The 22,740-nt window shown below is 42.3% G+C and overlaps 1 long non-coding RNA gene across 1 annotated transcript; it reads right to left on the bottom strand.

The window, feature by feature from the left end:
• Positions 1-7,307: 7,307 nt before the first annotated feature.
• Positions 7,308-22,173, bottom strand: LOC148221241 (uncharacterized). The gene is made up of 3 exons (XR_015808406.1): positions 22,034-22,173; positions 13,833-13,931; positions 7,308-7,445 (listed from the first exon to the last, which is right to left on the bottom strand). It is a non-coding gene; the product is annotated as an uncharacterized LOC148221241 (long non-coding RNA).
• Between the last annotated feature and the right edge of the window lie 567 nt (positions 22,174-22,740).

Below are 22,740 nucleotides of genomic sequence, written 5' to 3'. Positions count from 1 at the left end.
TATCCTTGCTACCGCCAATAAAAAAAAGAATTCACTGGGAAAAATCAGAGTCAGAGAAGGGAATAAGGCTGGAACTCTTGGGATTCCCAAAGGAGCTCACAGAATAGTCCTGTAGGGAGTCGGGGCTGCACAGATTTTTGCCATTTACATTAACAGCAAATCTTTCCTTTTTCAGCACAGCCAGCAATGAGCAAACAAGGCAGAGCATGCACACCCAGCAGAGGCAGGGCCAGGAACACCAAGCCAAAGCCTTGTCCCTGGCAATAGTGCACAGACCTGCTGCTGCCCACCCTCAGCAGCTCCTCCCAGAGCCACCATCACCGTTCTAGGGAGGAAAAATCAACTCATTTCAGACGAAGTGGATTTAAGCAAGTCTCTCCCATAGCTTATCCCAAAGCAATCAGCACGAAGGGAAGTGTGCCAGCCTTGCCCTGCAGGAGCTCCTGATCAGCAGACGAGGTGGGTGACCTGTGCCCCCTCTCACACACACCCTGCCATGAGCAGAAGCTCTGGCAGTGCTGACTGGATCTGCTGCAGTGCTGGGATGAGTGAAGGCAGCAGAGCTGAGCTCCACAGCCAGTGGGACCCAGCTGTGACAGCAGCAGTGACACAGCCTCTCTCCCACCTCACCCAGAGCCCAAAGGCCAAACATTCCCTCCCTCCACAGCCTCCCACAGACTCCGGGGAATTCACCTCTCTCTTCCATAATCTCATCCATCTTTGAGATCGTTTCTCATCATCAAGCTATCTGTATTTTGCAAATAATATTGATGAGCTGAATGCACCTTTGCTACAAAGACTCTGTCAGATCTTCTGATCTGCTTGCTGGGTTTTTATCACCACGGCTTCTGATCCTGGTGTCTCACCTCATGTCCTTTGGTACATCCTTTACAACAGCTCAATGTCCAAAATCATGGCAGGGAATGAGTCTGCTTGAAATTTATGACCTCTTCCCTCTTGTAAAGTGATCCCCTGTCTGCTGGTCTGACAGGTGAACCTGCAATTTATTGTAGAGGCCCATGCCTCCTATAAATAACACATGAAGCACCAGGCACTCTGTGGAGATCAGTGCTTGCATCATCACTCATTCAGAACATGCTGTCCTAAAAATCCTGGATTTCTACTCCTTTCTCACAAATTCTTATGCATTGATCTCATATTTATTTCATTTATGGGCTTTCTGAATGAACCTGTGATTAAAGCACATGCACACCTCATTAGCATAATGAGATTTTTCCTACAAGCATGTAATGAAAACGAAACAAATTCATTCTGTCATTTTACAGATGTGGAACTGCAGAACAGGGAGGATATACAAGTGGCTTAAGGCCACCCTGCAGATCTTAATCACAATCCAAATCTTTTACCAAGTTAAAATCAACTCTTTTTAACTTAATGACTAGGTTTTTTCCTAACAAAACTCTATGATATTCCTAGAACTACTCCCAGATCAAAACTATGCAATAACAGAATCCAACACTGAAAGACAAAGAGGTCCGGGGTTGTTTGAAATTTTTTTTTGTCAATAAGACTTTTTCCATACTCCAATGGACAAGACAGGCTATATTTTGAATCAAACACTTCAGTCTGGTAGAGGCAGGTAGTGAAAGTCCCCCACTAGATTTGTATTTACTGAAATTCCTGATTTAACACTGCCCTGCTCTCTTTTTCAGGAAAAAGGCACTGAACATATTCATTTCTAGACAGCATCAACTGTCAGACTAGCTTTTATGTAAAGCATTTTCATTTCAAGTCTCTTCAATTTTTAATTAGCTGTGTCAGAAGAGAGGAGCACGAAAGCTGGTGACAGGAGACATTGGGGCAGCAGATTCCCAGTGTCCCAGTCCCAGTGTCCCAGCAGGACATTTCCACAGCCTGCCCTCCTCCAGCTGCACAGAGCTCAGAGGCACTGGGGATGTTCCAGCAGGACCTGCTCAAATGAGCTTCCACCAGATTTTCAGAGAGTTCCACTTCTGTCTCCAGCAGTTCTGCACTTTCAGGGTTCCCTATGGCTACAGGAATGGTATTTATGTAGATTAAACCCACTTCACTTACGTGGCCCTCTGACAAAGAATGGTGCATAAAAAATATAATTAGGGTTTAAGATTATTTTAAGCAAGAGATGAGCTCATATCTAGTAAACTCCTAAACTATTACTGGGTACAGCATTTATATTAAAATAATGAACAGTGACTGTGAGAGGAAGGACTGCAGGAAAGGCTGGCAATGCTTAGATTCCCTTTTTCATCTCCACCCTTCAAAAATTTTTATTAGATTTCTTCCCTGCACGTGGCAGGCTGACAGTGGGACTCACTCTCCTCTCCTCTCCCCCTACCATCCATCATGTAATTCAAGCCCATCTTGAAGCAATGATCCTGTCTGTCCCGTGCCTGCTGCAGCATCACCACTAGGACCAGGATACAATCAGGAATGTGCCAGCTGGCACCTTGCCCTCCCCTCTGCTTTCTTTCCCTGTGCAGGAGAAACCATTCCCTGCCTTCTGGGGCCAGCACTGGACCCACACTGTTCCTCCTAATGAATGCAACCTGTTCTAACGAATGTGAAGCTTATTTGTGAGTGTGGAGCTGCACTCAATTGCCTGACATTTCACATTTCTCACCATAAATCTGGGTAACACTTTATTTTAATTACTGGGACATTTTCTAACTTTTATTGTTTCTGGCAAACACAGGCGAAATGAGCTCATTCATTATATAAGGTATGTGAGCTATTTCTTCAGGGGAAATTGTGTTCTATATTACCCTTGCTATGCAACAAGATGCCATTCACCTCTTTTGTATATGTCATTAGGTGTCACACAGACTGAGAAGGATTAACTCATCTTTTCCTGAATGACAGAAACCTTGAAGGTTCATCCATCCATCCATCCATCCATCCATCCATCCATCCATCCATCCTTCTGCATTTCTAACACACCCATTAATTGTAAGCAGCTTTGTCACATTTCCACTCCAATGCTGGTGAAGGCACCACCTCCATGTGATACAGAGGAAAATCCACAATACAAATTTCAGACCCTGGTTTGATTTTGTTGAGGTAATTTTGCTCTTCAGGCATTACAAAGGAGACAAGGAACAAACTGGTGAGGGCTGCACTGCTCAGGGAGATGCTGTGTGTGAGGACTGGGGCCTGGAGAGACACAAAGGATTTTACAAATACCCTGAAGCCTTAGTGTAAAAATCTCTTTTTATGTCCAGTCCTCCTCAGCAAAGTTCTGTAACTTCACTAAGATGAGCAGCACTGGAGACCAGAGGGCTTGGACTCCTCCAGCTCTCCAAGGTCACATCAGAAGACCTGCAGAAAAGAACACTCAGCATCTCTGGGCCTGATTTGTCCCACAGCAATCAGTGCCAAATTTCAAACAGAGCCCAAACAAAGATTAAGTTCAGACTCTCTATCTCCATAATGATAATTTGGGGCCAAGACTCAGTAGGTGCTGAACACTCTGCAGGCAACAGAACGTCTCCGTTGTAAACCCAGCCCATAACTTTTCAATTACTGAATTCAGACTGGACTGGAGAAATCATAAATCAGGCCACTCCTTTTGACAATTGTTTGAGCTCTAGAACTGGACTCCTGCTCTTGGCCTGTAGCAATGCCTCTCCCCTTGTCTGTGCATTATATCCCTCCTCAGACTGTACCTTCCTTGTTCCTACTGAGCCTGAGATGATGGAATTGGCCATTTGCCCAGGTGAAGGGGGAAAAAAAAGGTAGTTACTGTAATGGAAGGGCTTTCTGACTCTTCTGACTGCAGAGTGAAAATCCCAGGCAGATAGCACAGAGCCTGTTTAATGACTCACACTCCGCTTTTTCACCAGGGAAAAATTTCAGGCCTGCACTCACTTAAAAGATGGAAATTTTTATAAAACTTCCATTGTGGTATGTTACCATCTGTTCAGAAATTAACAAAAACAAAATCAAAGTAAGCAAATGGGTTGATTTTCTTTCTTTTTTCTTGTAGTAAGAGCTTTCTGTTCTGTAGATAAGAGTGAATCTCCAAGGGGAACTGTGAGCACATAGAGTTCAGCACAAGAAAATAGAGACTCCAGTGTAATTGTTTGCTGGCTTTGCGTAAATCAACGTCCTGCAAAGTAAACTGTTCTCTCAGTGATGGCCATTTCCTCCTGCAGTGATCAGGAGTGTTCCTGTCACTCAGGGAGGCAGAGAATTCTTGTGTCTGTAAGCATTTGCATGTGCTCAGCCCCAAAAACTCCTCGGATCTGAACAGCATCCAAGGGCTTCTGATGAGACGACTTTTCTGACAAAGTGTTCCCTCTCCTGGGAACCAGGCCACTGAGGATTTGGAAGAGATGTGTATAATAACACAAAATTTCGACTTTTTGTTGGAGAAAAAAAATAAAGAAACTGCAGACAGCAAATTTTGCTTCATTTTTTTCTAATGCTTCATAAGAATACATAACTTTTTCCGCCTGGTTTTGAACAAGAATGTATATTTCTTTTTTTCTTTTCAGAGTTGAATTCTTGGAACTCATACCATTTTCATTTGGCTATTTTTACCCGCCCTGCTCCTTCCTGTATCCATGGAGTTTCATCAAAACATTGAATTCCAGCCTCTAATGACATAACCTTCCCCTTTCCTTCCTGTTCTCATGTCACCTCTCATTTTCTCACCAGCTCCAAAGCCTTCTCTGATTTTTAGACTTTTTCTACTTTAGACTTGTTATTTTCTTTATGTACTTTGCATCAGCACTATCCTCTACAGAGTGGAATATTAAAAAGTCATAAGTTCTGAATAAACAAGCAAACAAAGCAGCCTTCCAGCTGCCTCAGCTGAGAAGAACATCTTCTCCTCTTCCTTACTCTAAGGAAAAATCTGATTTCAAACATACAGCTTTGTCTTGCATCGGTATCAAACTGAAATGATTTGACTCCAGTCACTCTCTGAGTGTCTTATCTGCTGGGCTGGGGATAAATCAGCTGCAGGACAGCTCAAGTGAAATGAAGAGAATGATTGCCATGTGAAGCTGAGACAAAGGGATTGTGACACGCAGCCAACAACTTCACTGCCTGTATTTACCCATTAAATGTGAGATAAAAGTGCCACTCAATGTATGGCTCGAGTTACTTAATGGATTAGCACTGCAAAATACCTGTCATAGTCTGGCTCTTTCCACATGGATCCTACACTTGTGTATTCCTGCACGACACACAGTTCCAGTGCTGTGTGAGCTTGGAGGGAAAATGTAGGAACAGCAATCTGGCATGAACATTCCTTGTCTTAGGAAAAAAATCGAACTGTGAATGGAATTCATTTGCTGATTTGCAGGAACAATGAAGTCAAGCAACAAAACTTAGCAAACCATATTAAAAAGCATCTTCACAAGTATTTTTGCAGGCAACAGAGGTGTTTATGAACCAAAAAAAGAGGTGTAGAAGTTACAATTGCTCCAGGGCAAATTTTAACTGGTTTCCCCTCCTTATTAGATTTCTCATTCATAAAAAATTGCTGGCTGACTTAGCAGTCACTGCACCATGTGGGATTTTAGGTGTTCCTAACCATCTGCATGCATTTTTTCCATTTGTCTAACTAATTTTCCATCTTCAGTTTATTTGTCTTAATTTTATCTCCCTGTCTATATAATTAGAGTTATCTGGAACATCAAGACAAGCCTTTGTCCCAGCAGAGGGATGGACAGTCTATTTCTATTTGCTATCAGAAGCAAAGAACATAAGCTCTAAGCTATTCCAAACTCCACTGCCATTCTCTGCTGGCAATAAATAAAGTTCTTCATGCTATAAATCATGTTTGATCCTGACAGTTTTTCCTGATCTGGAGCCTGGAAGTTCAGAGTCCTTCCAAAGGGTGTCACTGAAGCTCCCAGCCAGGTTTGCTCTCAGAACACAACATTCTCAAATCCAAAGGAACAGCCCCAAGTGAATCAGTTTGAGCTCCACACTGACAATCTGCCAGGAATTGAAAGTCTCTGTATAAAACTGAATGCTGAAATGTGTCAGGTGCCCAGAATTTCCATCAAAATCAGTGGCTGAGCCATTGAGTGGGATTCAAGGATTAACTTGTGCAGAGTTACACCTATCCATAACTTCCCTAAGGGAATGCCAGGCTGGAAGATTACAAGACTAAGTCAGCAATTTCTCAGTCCCACAGCCTTATCTCCTGGTGCCCAGCTAAAGTCTTTTATCAACAGAAAACAGCTGGAAAGCTTTATACAAAAAGTTATGATCCTGCAAGATTCAGAATATTATTTGCACGATAAGCTGAGAAATGAGGTTTGAAGTCTTTCCTGTGTTTAAGCCTAAAAAGAAAAGCTTAGTAAGATTCAGAAACGCCAAGTTCAGACTCCTTACACACAGAAAATTAAGTCTGTTTGGATCCATGCAGATTATTTTGGGCTAGCCTAGAAGCTCCATGGGGAACACATCCAGGTTAAAGAAGACATGCAAATGAGAGGTGTGTGACACAGATTTGTGCTGCCTTTCATTTTTGCTCATACTTAGAAAAGCTCCATGACTAATGTTATCAATATTTCTTTTAGATGTTCAGTCTTACCCACACTGGAGTTGTGTATGTTTAGAATTCACCTGCAGTTTCTCCATATTTGATCTTTTTCATGCCCTCCTTCCCTGCTTTATTCTACACAGATCATTGACATTTTGATCAGTTACAATTACAAAGACACATAGAGTGATGGAATTGTGAAAGTTCAGAACTGAATGCCTCATTCTTCCCCAGGTTGGAAAGACAATTTTTAGCAAGTCAAACCACCATGACTTCCTTTAGTAGAGCTGTACATGGGCTATACCAAGAGCAGTGTGCAACAAGAGGAAACAGTGAAGTGGGTCATGTTGAGCACCAGCAGCAAGACAATTTTGTCATGACTTACTATGTTACCTACCAAAAACAAGTTTTCATGCCATGCTTTCATTCCTTCTCATCACAAGGAGCTACAAATTGAAGAGAGACTCTTCTCTCTCAGCAGGAAAAACAAGGAGGTCCTTAAAAGGGCTGCTTAAAAAAACTCAGCAAGTTCACAGAGATGCTTTGTCATTTCTGCCCATTACCCAATGATCTTCCTTATATAACTGATTAATAAAGTCCATGAAATTTCTCTGGAGATTGGCCAGGCCACAGATCCTGTTCTCATTTTATATTAGTTCTAGGAAAAGCAAGCAAGAAAAGACTGCTTCTGAAAAGCTTCAGCTACTACTGCTGACACTTGGTTCCCACAGACATCTGTCAATAATGGGGTGTCCAGGAGGTTGTTCCTGGTGTCCAGGTGTGTTCCTGGTGTCCAGGTGTGTTCCTGGTGTCCAGGTGTGTTCCTGGTGTCCAGGAGGTTGTTCTGGTGTCCAGAGGTGGGCCACAAGCTGAGCTCCATGCACTGGTCTCAGCCACCAGAAGGAATGCCCATCCAGATTTATTTTTAATGGATTTTGCTGCCACACTGTTGAAACAAACAGGAGTGTGCACTGTTAGTTCAAGTTCAAAATCTTACTTGAAAGCATTTCATGTGCACCTCAAGCACTTCCTTCCACCTCCATGTTCCCCTTCCTTTCCAGGGCTTTCCACTGGAATTCTGGCTCCCAAAGGCATCAGAAGTGCCCCTGAATCTGTCTAAACAAAATACATTGGCAGTTAATCTAAACCAGAGTATTCCCATCTGTTGGATCTCCCCAAAGATGACATTTGGTAATGACCATCACTTCCTAAGGACAGACTGCACCTCCAAGTGAAGACAATGCCAAGCACATTGTGATTTTCATTTGCAAGATTTAACTTGGAAAGATTTGGGGACAATTCCTGAGTGGAAGTTAACAGGCAGTTGGAATCACTGTTAGCATGCCAGGAGAGGGGCAAGGAGGGAAATAAACCTAAATTAGCTGTGGTTTGTGAGCAAGGGAGGTCAGCTCTGAAAAAAATTACATGGTCCCAGTGGGATAAACAGTACAGCAGATAAATCAGTAACTGGGCCAGTCATGAAATACAGGTCCTGCAAATATTTCACAGCCATGGAAGAGGGGCTTAGGAGAAAAGCAATTGGCTGGTTGGGCACCACACACTCAGAGGAAATGCAGTCTCTGGAAAGGTGGCACTGCACAGGAGAGCTGCTCAGCTAACTCCAAGGGATTGCCAAACTGGACACAGAGCAGGCAACCACACACAGTTATCCCCAGGATTTGTGTCATCAGTGCTTGAGCACTAAGAACTCAAATCTCAGCAGAGGCTCAGTGGCTGATGTTCTGTAGCAAGCCAAAGGTTACCTCCTTTATCTTCCAGAGCTCAATTTTGTACTCACTAAACTCAAGCTAATTGTCTTCACCAACATTTGAATTTTTAAGATGGTGTTTTGCAGACACTGGATTTGGATAGCAAGTTATACTCTTTGAAAAGCACAAAGATTTGCCTCAGATGATTTCAACTTAGTGCTCCCACGTATCACTCACTAGAAATGTGAAGTGCAGAAAGAAATCCAGCAGGTCAACATGATCAGTAAGATTCTGAAAATTTTCTTCAAAAACAGAACCTTGAAAACATCATACACTCAAGCACATAAAGGAATCGTTTTTATGTACTTTTCATCACACTAAAAGATTCAAAGACTCTTTCCTCTTGATTTTCTTCACAAAAAATGAGTCACAGAACAGATAAAAACTAGCACATTTTTATAATGAGGAGCTGCTCTGACCTCTAGTTTATATTAATTGATGCAGGGAAAGAAGGGGAAAATTTCCAAAAAACATAAGAAAGTAGTAACTGTTCAGTGTAAGTAAGGAATCAGTTGAGCATTTAAAAAAAACCTAGAAGTGTTTAGGATATGGGCTTCAATATACAACCTGTTGTGAATGGGATCATACAATCAACACAAACTACCAGTTTTCCCCTATATTCCACATCCTGGCCATAGGTCTGTGCTACCAACCCAAAAGGTCTGAGCTGTTCTGGGGGAGTGTTTGATGCCACATGGCCCCAGTGCACGAGCACAGCACTGAGGGGCCCACCTCTAGATCAGGATGATAGACACAAAATTCTCTGTGGGAAGAGGCTGTGGCTCACAACACCAAAACCCTGCACAAGGTGAGTGGTGTGTCCCTGCACCACAAAGCTCCAGAGCCCAGGAACTTCTCCCTGAGCTGGAGAGAACCAGCACTCCCATCTCTGCCTGTACCTCTTGCAGGAGTTTGCAGTTTAGAAGCCACTCTGCTTATTGGCCATTTCCTGTTGACAGGAGCAGTCAGTGGAGGGGAAACATCTGTAGGTGTTGCTGTAGCTTAAAAGGCTTTCCCTGCACAGCCTGGAAAGACAGAAGTGCTTCCCATGTGCCTTAACTCAGCGGAAACCTCTGGTGCCAGCCTGCTCAGCTCTCGGTGGAGGACAAGGTCTGAGCTGCCACAAACATCCTACAGCATTCCACAAAATCGTTAAAGAAGTATTGGAAACAGGAAAAGTACCAATTCACTGAAAGGACTAGGAAGGGGCTCTGAGAAGGAAAGGCAAGTTGGATTATTTCCACTGACAGTGCTGAGGTTATTGAGCACCCCAGTAAAGAAGTACCTGTGGAACACCATGTGGAACCTCCACCCAAGGACTTCAACAAGTCCTCCACAGGATTTCAGAGCACTTAGAAAAGTTACACTGACAAACTTCGAAAAGTTTGTACTGACAAACTGAGGTAAGAGAAAGGAATGAAGCAATTCTCTGAGAAAAAAAAAAAAAAAAAGAGGAGGTCTGGAGAGAAGCACAGATTTCCTGTGCTTTTAACCAGTCATGAGGGCTCTGCCTCATCAAGCCCACGCAGGTGATGGAAACTCATCAGAACCAAGGATCATTATGCAAGAGAGAGGATACAGGGCTGCTCAGACACCTTCACCCAGCAACTCACTCAAGCCACAGCTCAGAACAGGAAGTTTCAGTCAGACTTTCAATTCCCACACCAGGCTAAATCAATCTAAATCAAATACATTTAAAAGAAAAGGCCTTGAATGGAAAAAAACAGTCTTTTTATGCCACCCACTACCAGAAAGATTATTGTTCTTGCTTCAAAACTATTTCTGATTTGAAAGCTGCTTGAATTTAGAAATCCAGGGATTGGATTATTTTTTTCTGTGTTTGAATTTTTACACAGGAAAACTGAGTAATTTGTTCAGTTAGCTAAGCCAAAAAAACAACAAAAAAAAAGAAAAGAGGCGGCGAGGAGGATGGCCATTGCTGGATTAGAATTAATTTATGCTGATAGAATGACACTGTCAAAAATCCCACAGGAACAAGCATTTCTAAAAGTCTTTAATCAGGCCTTATATTCCTTTTTTTTCCTCTTTTTCATTCCATTCTCAAAAGCTTACTCCTCTGATCCACAATAATTTTGGGACCAAGCCTTTGTTTCTTGACACCAAATGCTGTTGGTGTTATTTTCAGCACTGAAATTGCTGCAATGGATCCCATGCAGTGCCCACTATCCCTTCCCTGGCCACAAAAAGCTGCTTCACACAAAACTTTAAGACACCTCAAGAGATACCAATCCAAAAAAAATAAGTCAGTCCTTCTCCAGCAAGAGTTGAAAGGGTTCTCTTGTTCCCTCTCTGCTGTATTTTGCTTTAAAGATCATTACTGTAACAAATGCGGGGGGGGTTTGCACCATACAAATATCCCATCATTCCTGAATCCTTCCACATTCTCAGCTGCACAGCCAGCAGTACACAGTTAAAAATACAGATATAAATATATGTATTTATGCTTCACGGTACATGTTACAAGCTCGAGCCTGTGCCTCCTCACAGAAAGGAGCTGAAGCAGGGTCTGCCTCTGCTCTCTGCCTTTCCCTGTGCATTTGTTCCCAGTGAACGATATCAGACATGACAGCCCTGGAGTCTGCAGCCCTTTGTCTCCACAAAAGGTCCAGTTCTGACAGCGGGAGGCTGGGACTTCACTTGGACTCTGTTTCAGCAGTGTATTTCAATCAACAATGCCTTGAGAAACTTCCAGGAACCACCAGCAAAAGTCAGGAATGAGCAATATTGAGGCTAAATAACCAGTCAAGGTTCTCTCTTTCTGAGAGCTCTTTCTGAGAACTACCAAGGAAACCAATTAAGATCAATCACGTTCGTCATTTAGGCAGGAACACATCGGGGACCATGTCCCTGTTTATTTATGGGCCACTTGAAAATAACCCTATGGAAAACAACCAGGGAGCTGCTACTGGCACGGACTGGATTTGAAATGCAATCAAAGTTTCTGGTTTCCTTAGCAGAGAGCCTGTGAGCAAAGCACAGCAGTCCTCCCTGAGAACAGGCTCACAGAGCTGGGGGAGGGAAAGGGTTACCCAGGGCACCATAAATGTCACCAAAATATGCTGGGCACTCTGCTCCCCAGAGGGATTTTATTAGGATTTTCCACTAGCAGCAATGCCACAAGTACCCAGGAGTCAGAAAAAGAAATGGAAGCAGTTGTGAAATTGTCCTGTCTACTTTTACCATCCACATGGAAAAACACACAAAAGGACTGACGGGCATAGACTGGGAAAAAAACCCAGATGATGCCCTTAAACTTCTTTTTTCACGGTTTTTATGGAGATAGAGAACATCCTGAATGTCTGATCTCTCCAGAAGCACTGTCCCTTTAAAGTCGGAATGTGACTTGTTTTCACCCACAAGAAAAAGTGCAGTTTCCCAGGTTCTTACTGGAAACATTTCTTGGGAAAATATTCATTTCCAAAGTGTTGTTTTTACACTTTTGGTTCACTGGTTGTTTGAATCTTGTAATGCTTTAATAATGTTTTTACTCCACGAATGTTTGTAATAACTTAATCCATCCTATTTCCTATAGTATCTCCTTTAAAGGATAATTATATCAATATACTTCTTACATTTTGTAATCCAAAAAACTTTTTTTTTCTAGATTTTTTTTCTCAGTTGGGTGATTCAAAACAAGACTTTAATGGTATGCTCCTGGCCCCCATGACTTCTGGAAAAGTTGCTGCACGATAAAACCCAATAACCCAAAAAACTCCATTGAAACATGGATAATTATAGCATTTTGTTAAGTTCTCACAGCTTTTCTTCCTAATGAGAGAGTTCAAGGTTAGCTGCCATCTGCTGCATTTTCCAAGAGAAAAATCTCTTGCATTTATTTTGTGTTCACCTGCCCTAAGAAACTTTGCTTTGCTTTGTTTTTTGGTTTTTTTTCCTCAAAAAGAGCTGCAAAGTTTTGTAACAGGCTAAAAGATATAACCATAATTAAATTCTCTTACATATAGCCTTGAATAAAGGTCCCAGGCATATCTATTTACAACAGGAAATATCCAAGAACCTAAGCAGATTTAATAGGCTTACACAAGTCTTTTCTAAAGCTACTTGTGGCCTTCTGCAGAGGACATTGCTCAACTCAATTCTTCCCAAATTTCTGGACTATTTTTCCACAGTCGAGCCTCAAAAGTTTTCACAGATTATTGGAATTTAGGAATTAATATGCTTTATGTTTCCACAGACTGGTTTGGGCATTATGAGTTTATCACTTCAGGGTTTGGCTCTCCCTGTCTCTTTTCAGTCTCCTCTGCTGCCTTTTCTGATGCTCCACTTAGAATATAAACTAGCAATGGACAATTCTGCAAATTATTAAATTTAATGACAGTGCACTAATTTAATGACAAGATCTAATCTTGTCAAACAAGATCAGGCATTCCTCGTGTCAAGAACAAGCCTGCTCCTCGTGCTGGTGCTGCACTGGGAGTGCTGCAGAGCTGAAATGGCTCAGGGCTACTGACAGGTCAATCAAAGCAAAGATCAGACCCCATTGTACTTTTCTGCCTCCACACCAAATTAAAAGACAGCATTGCAGCCTAACTCAAAACATCTGGCTTGAAGGCAGTATGAGCTTTTAGTGCTCCTCAGACACAGTCTCAGACAGTCAAGCTGAATTTTGGTAGCCTGGCAGCCACTGTTCCATCGAAGGTCCTCTGCTTTATACTGAGTGAGGGAAGGGCTAATGCTGCTTCTTAGCTGTTCATGAAGGAAACAAGAAGATCTTTTGATAAGATGTTATCTTCTTTCCTTCCTCTCACTGCATTCTCTGTTCAACAGGGGAATTTAAATTTTGTGGTCCCTGTCCCATACAGCAGTCAGAGGCTCTGAAGGAGACCTTTGGCACTCTAGATCAAACTGTTACCCACTAGATCTCTTTTCTCTGGAACATTAGAGATACTTCTCTAACACATCCAATATGTATCTGATGAAAATTGTTACCAGAATGTTTCAATCTCATAAGTTACAGAAAGAAGCCAACTGACAGCACTTGACAACATGGAGCACGGTGCCAGAAGGCAAACCAATAAAGTTCCTTCTTCTTGAAAGTGACAAAATGCTTATTTTAAGCATACTGAGACAATAAAGTGCTGATTAACAGGCAGCATGTTCTTCAATGAAACGTATGAGTGTGTAGTCTTGTGCTAAATACAGAAGATGCTGAAGGTATGTGATGATGAGTGTGAGAACAGCTCCCCATCAACATATTGAAATTTAGCTTTAAACCAATTCACTGACAGTGTTTTCAGCTACAGGGAGGACTGACCCAGTGTCAGGGGCAATTTTTGTGAACTCAAGAAGCATACATGCACGTGAAAGGTTTATTAGAGCTGTCTCAGACACATCCACGTCTGTAGCCATGTCTTTGCTGCCTTACCCTGGTACAAAGGGGTGTATTGACTCTCCAGGGATTGCCAGGGAGGGATTACTTTAGCCTGAGCTAGAAACTACAATGCTTTCTTCGTAGGTAGCCTAATCACACGTTAACACAGTGTTCTGCAGAAATTAATAGAGATAAGGCTGAAAATAATACTCACCCACGGAGTCTAAAAATAAGCACCAAAATTTCCCCTCCTCGTTTCTTTCTGCTTTGTGTTTCCCCTCAGGTGATGACACCATTCTCCTCTCCAGTTCTCCTGAAATGCATCGTGAGCATCATGGTTACAGACTGTTCTGGGGAACAGTTTCTTCGTGTAGGGTCAGAGTTTTGGGATGTACTGTGTGAGGCAAATCAAGGGTTATAGCTTTGGGATGTACTGCCTGAGACAAATCAAAATCTTCCTAGACCAGAACAACCAACAGAAGGCACTGGTTTAACACGGTCTCCAAGAATCAGATACCTAGAAACATATTTGAATATGTATAAATTAGGTGGGAAGCCTAGTCACAAGAGTGAGATGAACTAATTACAGTAAATGGGGTGTTTTCAGCTGCACTACCATGAAGAAATACACTCCTTCAGAGTATTTTTGGTGTGACAGACTCTGTTTAGTTTTAGTCCTGCAGCTCAGCCCATTTCAGACTTCCAAATACAAGCCAATTAAAACACCAAAAGCTTATTGAATATTGATTGCTTTAGACCGTGCAATTTAATGCAGCCTTGATTCATGTAAACACAGGAATTTTGAGAGCCCAATACCCTTAAAATCAGTAAAAGGGCAGTAATTTATCAGGAGCACTGCACGAAGTACTTGCAGTTCCACCAGGCAGACAAACTTCCCAACAAAAGGACAGATGGAGAGGAAGCCAAATGACCTACCCAAAAATAGGGAGTAGCAACCCCAGTTCTGGGACACTTTGGTATGCACCTCATGTCCTCATACATATACATAACAAACTAATCCATTCTCAAAAATCTTCTTATGAGACAAGTAAAAAAAGTTTCCATCTCCCAGATGAAAAAAGTGAGGTCATTAGGTGTCAATACAGATGAAGCTGGCTCTAGAAGTGGCATGAAAAAAAATAAAGGAGTTCTAGGGATTACACACCAGACTTGCTAATTTTGTGGTATTGAATTTGAGAATCTGTAGAAGGGAAGGGAGAAGAATCAGTTTTTCATGACAAATTGTGTCTATGTGCATGCAGTCCCTGCCATAAGGTGTCCCCAGGAGAGAGGAGCCCTGGGGGTGATTCCCTGCACACCACAGGCACGGTGTCCTGCTGCCAGATGCATGCTCCATTACATTCTTCTAGTCCTGAAGGAAAAACACTTTGAATTTAGTAATAATATATAGTATTCCTGTTAATGTGAGGCAGGAGACTGGCAACACGCCACTCACAGAGCCCAGCAATGGAAAAAGCAGAGAGAGAGCTCAGGCTCACAATGTGAAGCAGACAGACCTATTGTGAGCTGTCTCCATCCTTGGGGCTGGATGCTCCAGGCTGATTTATGAGCACAATATTTACAACTAACACACATGAAATGCATTATGAGGAGAAATAAATCTCCTAGCATGCACGGAGAGCAGCTAAGATAAAAGAATGCATATGGTAAACTAGGTGACTGTTTGTCATTAAGTGTGGTACTGAAGCCAGAGCACGTCTCTGGGGCAGGGGAGGCTCAGGATTTGCACTGGGGTTTATCAATACTCTGGAAAACACGAGCCATTAGGCAGAGACTTTCAGAAAGATGTCCCAGCTTTTTATTTCTTTCTAGTGAATTCAAAGCTGATGAAAGACAGTGTGTTGGAAGCCTTTGGGAGTAAAACAGGACTTGAAAGGAAGATCAGTCCTATACCTATGCAAAGACCCAATGAACAGGCCAGAGTTCAGTTACCAGGTCTTGTGTTATCACAGGCAATATCCCTAATTTTTGTGCACCCGTGTTCCATCTCATAAACAGGTATCAGCATGAAATTAGGTAGGAAAGGGCTACTTTAAGGCAGAGGGCACGTCATAATTAAGTATTCTGACTTACTGCACCACACTACAGGCAGTAGAAATTCCCCAAATTAATTCCTAAATTAAATCATCACTGAACAGGTAAACATTTCAGAAAAACAACCATCCCTTACTAAATAATGGGACCAGCAAATGAGGATGTCAATTCCAGTTTCTCTGTAATTGCAAAACTCAAACTCCACTCCCAGAAACACTGACGACAATTCCCTGCTGATCCCTGCTGTCCTTTGAACCCTGCAGTGAGCAGGCTCCTCCAAATCTCATTTGGCTGGAGAGGGAATAGGAGGCAGCTCTCACTTAAATGCATCTATATTTGACATTTCTGCCTACAAAGCTGCACTGGTCATAGATTGCATCTCATCATGCCCAGCCAACCCAATTAGGCCCAAACAGCTTCTTGGAAGGACCCAGATTCATCTCTTCCTTTGATACTGAAGTTTAATGGTGCCAATATTTTTGCAGCTCTTTGTGATGTTGCTTCTTGCCTGGTGGGATGTGGCTTTAAGTTGAACAACTCATTTTCTGCAGGGTACAGCACAGTCACGGAGAGCTGTGAGGCTGCTGCTTTTCCTCAGAGTGCTCTGATAAAACATCTGATTCCAGTATGGGAGGACAGACTCATAAAAACAGGCTAATGATGGAACCAGACTGTGGTACAAACCAGAGCAAGCACTGCAGCTAACTGAACATGTTTCCTGTCCTCAGCCAGCACCACAACATCTTGGTTTAGCTACCACACATCTCCCTCAGAGGACTTCCCACTGATCAAAAGGGAACAACCAAAATTTCTATGAGAGCAGGACAGTTGGATTGAAGGAACAGCCAAACGGATTTGGGGAGCAGGAGAGGTTCTGTTGGGGAAAATCCTCCCAAATCAGTCCAATTCCAAACTCACTCATGACAGGAACAGTGGCATGAAGCTCCCCTTTGTTAACAGCAGTTTTGGGATGTGGCAGGAAGGGATTTGAGTGGCAGCTGCTGGGGGCTGCAGAGTGACAGCAGAGACAGGCACAGCCCCGTCCAGCACCTCTGACTGGGTGTGGTCACAACAGGGGACAATCCAGGAACAGCGACCTCTCACACTGACAGAGTCTCAATGGAGCTTCAGTTCAGTGGGTATGAAAACAGTGTAAATAAACCAAACTCAGCCCATGTCTGATACAATTAAATAAATAACACCTGGAGAAAAAAAAAGGAGAGTTCTCCTGTATTGTACTGTCAGGATTCTAAATTAATCCCATTTTATATTTCTTTCATCAAAGCATTAACAACAAAGGAAGGATGAATATGAAAATATACCCTCCTCAGTGAAAAGATTTATATTTGCCTCCAAAGCTTTGATTACTCAGACTTACCCTATTTTCTTTCTAAAACATTAGTCAGGCCTTTAAAAAATTGCAGAACTAACTAAACCTACTACCCACATTTGTTGAAGCAATAAATACATACTCATCTGTTGAATTACATTCTATTTTATGTTGATTTTATACACCATTGTAGTTATGGATACATTAACTAGCAGGGTAATTTTGTCCCACTGTTTTGTGGTTTCATGCCCATAAACAAGTGATTTATGGATTTTTTTTTTTTTGGTGGAGCTCCTTAATATGTTGATTTCAAATGAAGGACTGATACACAGCAAAGAAGAGGAATTCAGACTACTGTTGGCTAAAAATTGTGAGATACACTTAGAATTAAACAAAAACCAAAAGAAAACCAACCCAAAAAACCAAGAAAGCAAGCAAGAAATAAATATGAAAACCTCAAGCCATATTTCATCCTAAACTCAGAGTCTAAATCCTTTAAAGTATGGGGAGATGATACAACTCCCTCAGCAGAATTTGGGCTGGGCCACAGAACCCACGGCTCCGTGCCATCAAACCTAATCTTTGTTTGAGATCTGACACATTCTCTCCAAGTTTTCAGTCACATTGCAAAATCCTGAGAGGATGAAAGGCAGATTCTCCTCCTCTCTTACACTAACCCCAGGGCCTAGAAACAGCAGGACTTGATTTAACCAAACACACACTGGGCCAGAAAAATGATGAGTGATACTGGGACTTGACTGACACCAAGGAGACTTCATGTGATTCATGGTTTTCCAACGTGATCATTGCAGCACCTCAGACCCCTGAGCAGATTGTGCTGAAATGAGGAGATAACCAGAATGCCAAAAAGCATCTCCTCACTGGCCAAACCGACAGCAAAGTCAGCAGAGTCTCCTCCTCCCTGGGGAACTGCACTCAGCAGACAGGCAGCAACCTCCCAGCCCCAAATAGGCAACATCTTCCAGGAGCCAGGGCCCTGGTGCCCTCCCCTGTAAGGCAACTCTGCAGAGCTACCACCAACAAAAAGGCCTCCAGACTTTCCTTCTTACTCAAATGAACTCCTCTCCACTGCATCTCTCATCCAAAAAATTTACTGTACCACATAAAGCCTGGACCAAGCTAAATCTGCTGGCTCCCCAAACAGGCTTCTTAAGCCTCTAGCAAATCAAGAGTAGGATATTTGTTTCTAAATCTCCAAAGGAGGATTAGGCAGGGTGACCATAATCCTAACCAGTCTCACACCTGCCACTCATTCTTAGTGAAGGAGAGATGCATTTTAGCATCTGGAAGTTGCTAGCAGATGAATCTCCTTGTCCAAGGTAGGATATCAAAGATTACAGTTCTGAGCTCCCTTGTTTCTTCACTGCATAGGAAAATAAGGGGGTTTTTTTGTGAGACAAGGAGTGGATATGATTGTTTGTTTTGTCTCTGGTGACATCATTCTTTTTTGTCAGCACCATCTCTCAGTAATTGATCTGAGGAAGGACTAGAGCAGTTCACTGTCTTCTGAAACCTTCTCCCATCACCCCTCTCTATTTCAGTGCCCTAAACAAAAAATAAGGTCAGTGAGAGCCTTTTTCATAATATGTTGTCCAACCTTTGATCAAAACCCCTACATTTTCCATGATGTTTACATGTAAGTCTCACTGCAATGACATCAGAGCTTCCCAATGCCCATTTTAGCACCAATTAAAGTGGCAATGCTCAGAGAACCATTTATCTTTATACTGTAGGAGTTTGAGCAGTGCTGTTATTACTTTTGAGGGGGAACTGTGCAGGCTCCTTGTCAATTGGTTTAGGCTGCCTCAACGAAGCCAAACTGCTACTGCCATCCCCAGCTGCTGCTGCTGCTTGTGTGTTCCACCTTCCCCACATTCACTTTAATCCACCAGCCAAGAGCAAAACAACCTTCCCCCGGTGCACCTCCTGCAAACAGGGTAGGAAAACACCACAAAAGGGAAAAAACCACACATCACTTGCAGCATTTTTACATGTAATAGTAACAGTCTCTTGGTGCCATCATCAGCCATGGCATTTCATTCACACAGAACACTTGTGGGCACATCACATATGCTTTTCCATTCAATGTATTTTTAAATGTTTCCCAGGCAACTGTTTCAATACAATATGCCTCCTTGGCAACCTGGTACCCGCAAATGCCATGCTAGTCTCCCTAGTCCTCTTTTTAGGTCCTCCCATCTTGGCATATAAATGTCACAAGGCTGGGTTTTCCATCTCCAGCCACACAGGTGCTGATCTGTCCTTGCACTTGGAACGGCTGAATTGAAGAGATGAGTCGTGCACTGGGTGCTGCATGTTGGCAAATTCAGCTTTGGTGCTCTACCAGAGGGAGCAGGTTCCAAAGGCAGTGACTTCTCGTGGGAAAGAGAATGCCTCCTGCAACTAAAATTAAGGAGAGCCCACAAAACTGTCTCCACTCAACTGACTTTCTCTGGAAGCAGCAATGAGCCTGCACTTCTCAAACTGAAATGCATGTCATCTTTATTCTCCTGACTAAGCCAGTCTTACCCAGTTCTCCTCATTTTGTGGTTTAATTGTAACATTAACATCACGTTAATGAGAAGAGTCAGACTTTCCCATTTCACCACAGCCAGTGATTAGCACTGGACTGAGTGGGTCAGTTTGCCTTACTGAGGCAAACTTAACTGAAAGTTACTCTTTCCAGGGCTGCATTTGCTGCCACTGAGCTGTTCAGGGGACACGTTGTGACATTAGAGTGGGGCATTTCAGCTGTGGGACATTTGCTGCAGCAGCTTTCCCTGCTGCTCTGCTCTGCTCTGCACACTGTGGTCTCTTTGGGGACATTGTCCTTTATTACATTTAGCAGAACGGCCACTCTCATCCTTGAGTGAAGTCACAGACTATTTGACAAGGACAAAAAATTATCAACATGTACTCCCAAGCTAAGCACTGATTAGATAAAATAATTAAAATATAATAATATTTCAGTGATCTAGCAAGGAACAATTTCTTCTGAACATTTTTATCTGATACAGAGCTATCACTACAGAAATAAAGATATTTCAGAAGGTCTAAAACTACCAGTGAGCATCAGTCATCATAAAAAAAAGTTTTAATAAAAACTGCATGTGCTTCAGCCTAAAAGTGGCACATTAAAAAAAATAATAGCTCCTGCATGCAATGACATCAGGCTTTGAGAGAAACCCAGCAGAAACTGTGGCACCTCTTCTTCATTGATTACTCCATAACAACAGCTGAAAATTACAATTTTTCCAGGCTATAAAATGCCTAGCACTCCAAATTCTACACCGGCAGCAAAAAATCTCCTCCCTGTCTGTGAGCTGTTGTATCTGTAATAGAGACCCTGCATTACCAGGCTTTCTAATTCTTCCCAAATGCAGAAGCTCTCATTCAATGCTGCAGCTGTTGGGGAGGAAATCAGAAATAGCAGAAGGCGGATTAGTTGATAATGTACCAGTTCTTCCCCAGCAAATGCTGGCACCTGCGTTTTACACTCTCCTCTTTCCCTCAGCCCAGGAAAAGATCACTTGGTTTGTTTGGCAGGCAATTTATAGGCTTTAGTGATTGTGGAACTGCAAAAGGATTAGAATTTGTAATAATAGCCCCTTCTTCCTGAGAGCAAAAGTTAAAACTGAGGCCCACTTTACAGCAAGAATCAGGGACCATGTAAGTAAAGATTAAGCGTGTGCAGCTTGATGAGACTCAACAGGGAAGAGATAACTACACATGCTGGCACTCCATTTACAAGGAAATCCCTGCAGATAATCTGTAGGAGCATTCAAGCTCAAATCCCTTGACCACTGGCTCAAATCCAGTCAAGGCTGATGATAAAGACTACTCTCTGCATTTCTAGGAGAACCTTTTTTCTAAGACCACTAAACATTCTAATTACTAAATTAGCAAGACCCAAAATCAAGCAAGAAGTAATAGGATTTCTATGTAGAGGAGGAAACAGAAGATATGATCTTGTGCAAAGGGGCAAGCCCAAAACCAGTTCCTATTCTACACTTTTCCTTCCTATTCTTAGTACTTTACTAATTCTGGAAAGATGCAGATGAAAAATACTAAATGCCCTTAATGGGCAGAGATTTCTAGTTTGAAATCTGTAGGTAGTTACAGAAGCAGATGGAGCAAGGATGAAAACATTCATGACATGGTTAGAGTGGGTATCATTAAACAGATAACAATCAAAAATAACGTAGAATTTCCAGTTAAATCTACAAAATCCAAACTCACCTACAATCTACAGTTGCTACAGAAGCAAGGTTTTCTCCTTTTGCTTTTTACATGAAGAAGCTGCAATAATAATTTTCCCTATTCTTTTTATTCTATTCTTTCATTTGTGGCCCTTACTGCACAGTAATCAATTTTTATGTTCCCCCACAATAAAGCTTTTGCAAATGCTGTACAGCACCACACAGCAACACCTCCAGCATGAAGAACAGGCTGCACTCCTGATGGCTGTTCTGGGAGAAGTCTTATCTAACAACATAAATCCACGGGTACAACACACGATTTAGCAGCAGAGGCTTGTCCAAGGAGTATCCAAGGGGTCATAAAACATAAAACACAAAACACTAACCCAACCACCACAGGAATAAAAGAAACCCTGTGCCATCACTGATGATTAGCATACATACACCCAGGAGTATGTTCGGAGTGCTTTCACAGCCCCCTGGATTTTGTTAAATCTCTGGTTTTGCATAGTTTGCTGCCTCCATGTGGTGACAGTCAGCGCTGGGCCACAATTCACAGTGATCCCGAGTAAAATCCCCCAAGGAATATTTCTTCAGCTGGTTGTGAAATCAGATTTCTAACCCTCTGTCATCTCATTTCCCACTACTTCCATGGCCAAACCCCCTTTCAATTCACACTTTTCCTTTATTTACATCCCCTTTCTCCTGCTGTTCTTTGCTCTGTCTCTGCTGCCACCACCACCACCTTCCTCTCCACAGCAGCCTAAAACCTTCACATCCAGATTCACCCTTTGCCTCTATTCCACTTACCTTGTTCCACCTGCAGCTTTTGGGGAAATGCCTTTCCCAACAAAGAAGGAAAGGAGGGCCGATTTCCTGGGGTCTCCTTTCACCACACTGGGAAGCAGCTTCTAAATGGCAACAGAAATGACAGGCAGAACCCTGTGACTGTCCCTTGGGTGTTCCCTGGGCACTGCAGTAACTGCAACAGATATTAATGTGGGAAAAGGTTAGTCTGTGTGACAGAGGTTGGCTTTTCCACTGTCGTTTCTTTCTTCTTGGATTTTATTCTCGTTTTACTCTGCCTATTACACAGCTGAAATGCTGGCCCTCTAGTGTGACAATTTTTTATTTATAATATTTTTATTTATAATTCTTTTATTTATAATTATTTTATTTATAATTCTTTTAATAATATTTTAATAGTTTTTATATTAATAGATAGCTGGACTAGCTATTGTGTAAACTGACACAGATCCCAGGAGCTACCAAACACTTTTCAGTTTCAAGATTATTATCTGCAAAAGGAAACCTAAAATGCTGCTTTAAAATTAAGAAATTAGTTATTACATAGAGTTAAAGGCATTATGGACAGAAACACAAAGTACCTGAGTTAACACAGGGAAGGTGAAGGCTGGCAGAGCCTCCCAGATCTCTGCACAGACAGAGCCATCCTCAGCTGAAACACCTCTGGATGGGGCTGAATGGACCTGCTCCGGTTTAAATTTATGTGAAAT

The sequence above is a fragment of the Sturnus vulgaris genome, chromosome 25 (genome assembly GCF_052056855.1).
Source record: "Sturnus vulgaris isolate bStuVul1 chromosome 25, bStuVul1.hap1, whole genome shotgun sequence".
Classification (NCBI taxonomy): domain Eukaryota; kingdom Metazoa; phylum Chordata; class Aves; order Passeriformes; family Sturnidae; genus Sturnus; species Sturnus vulgaris.
This window is presented reverse-complemented; position numbering and strand designations above follow the sequence as displayed.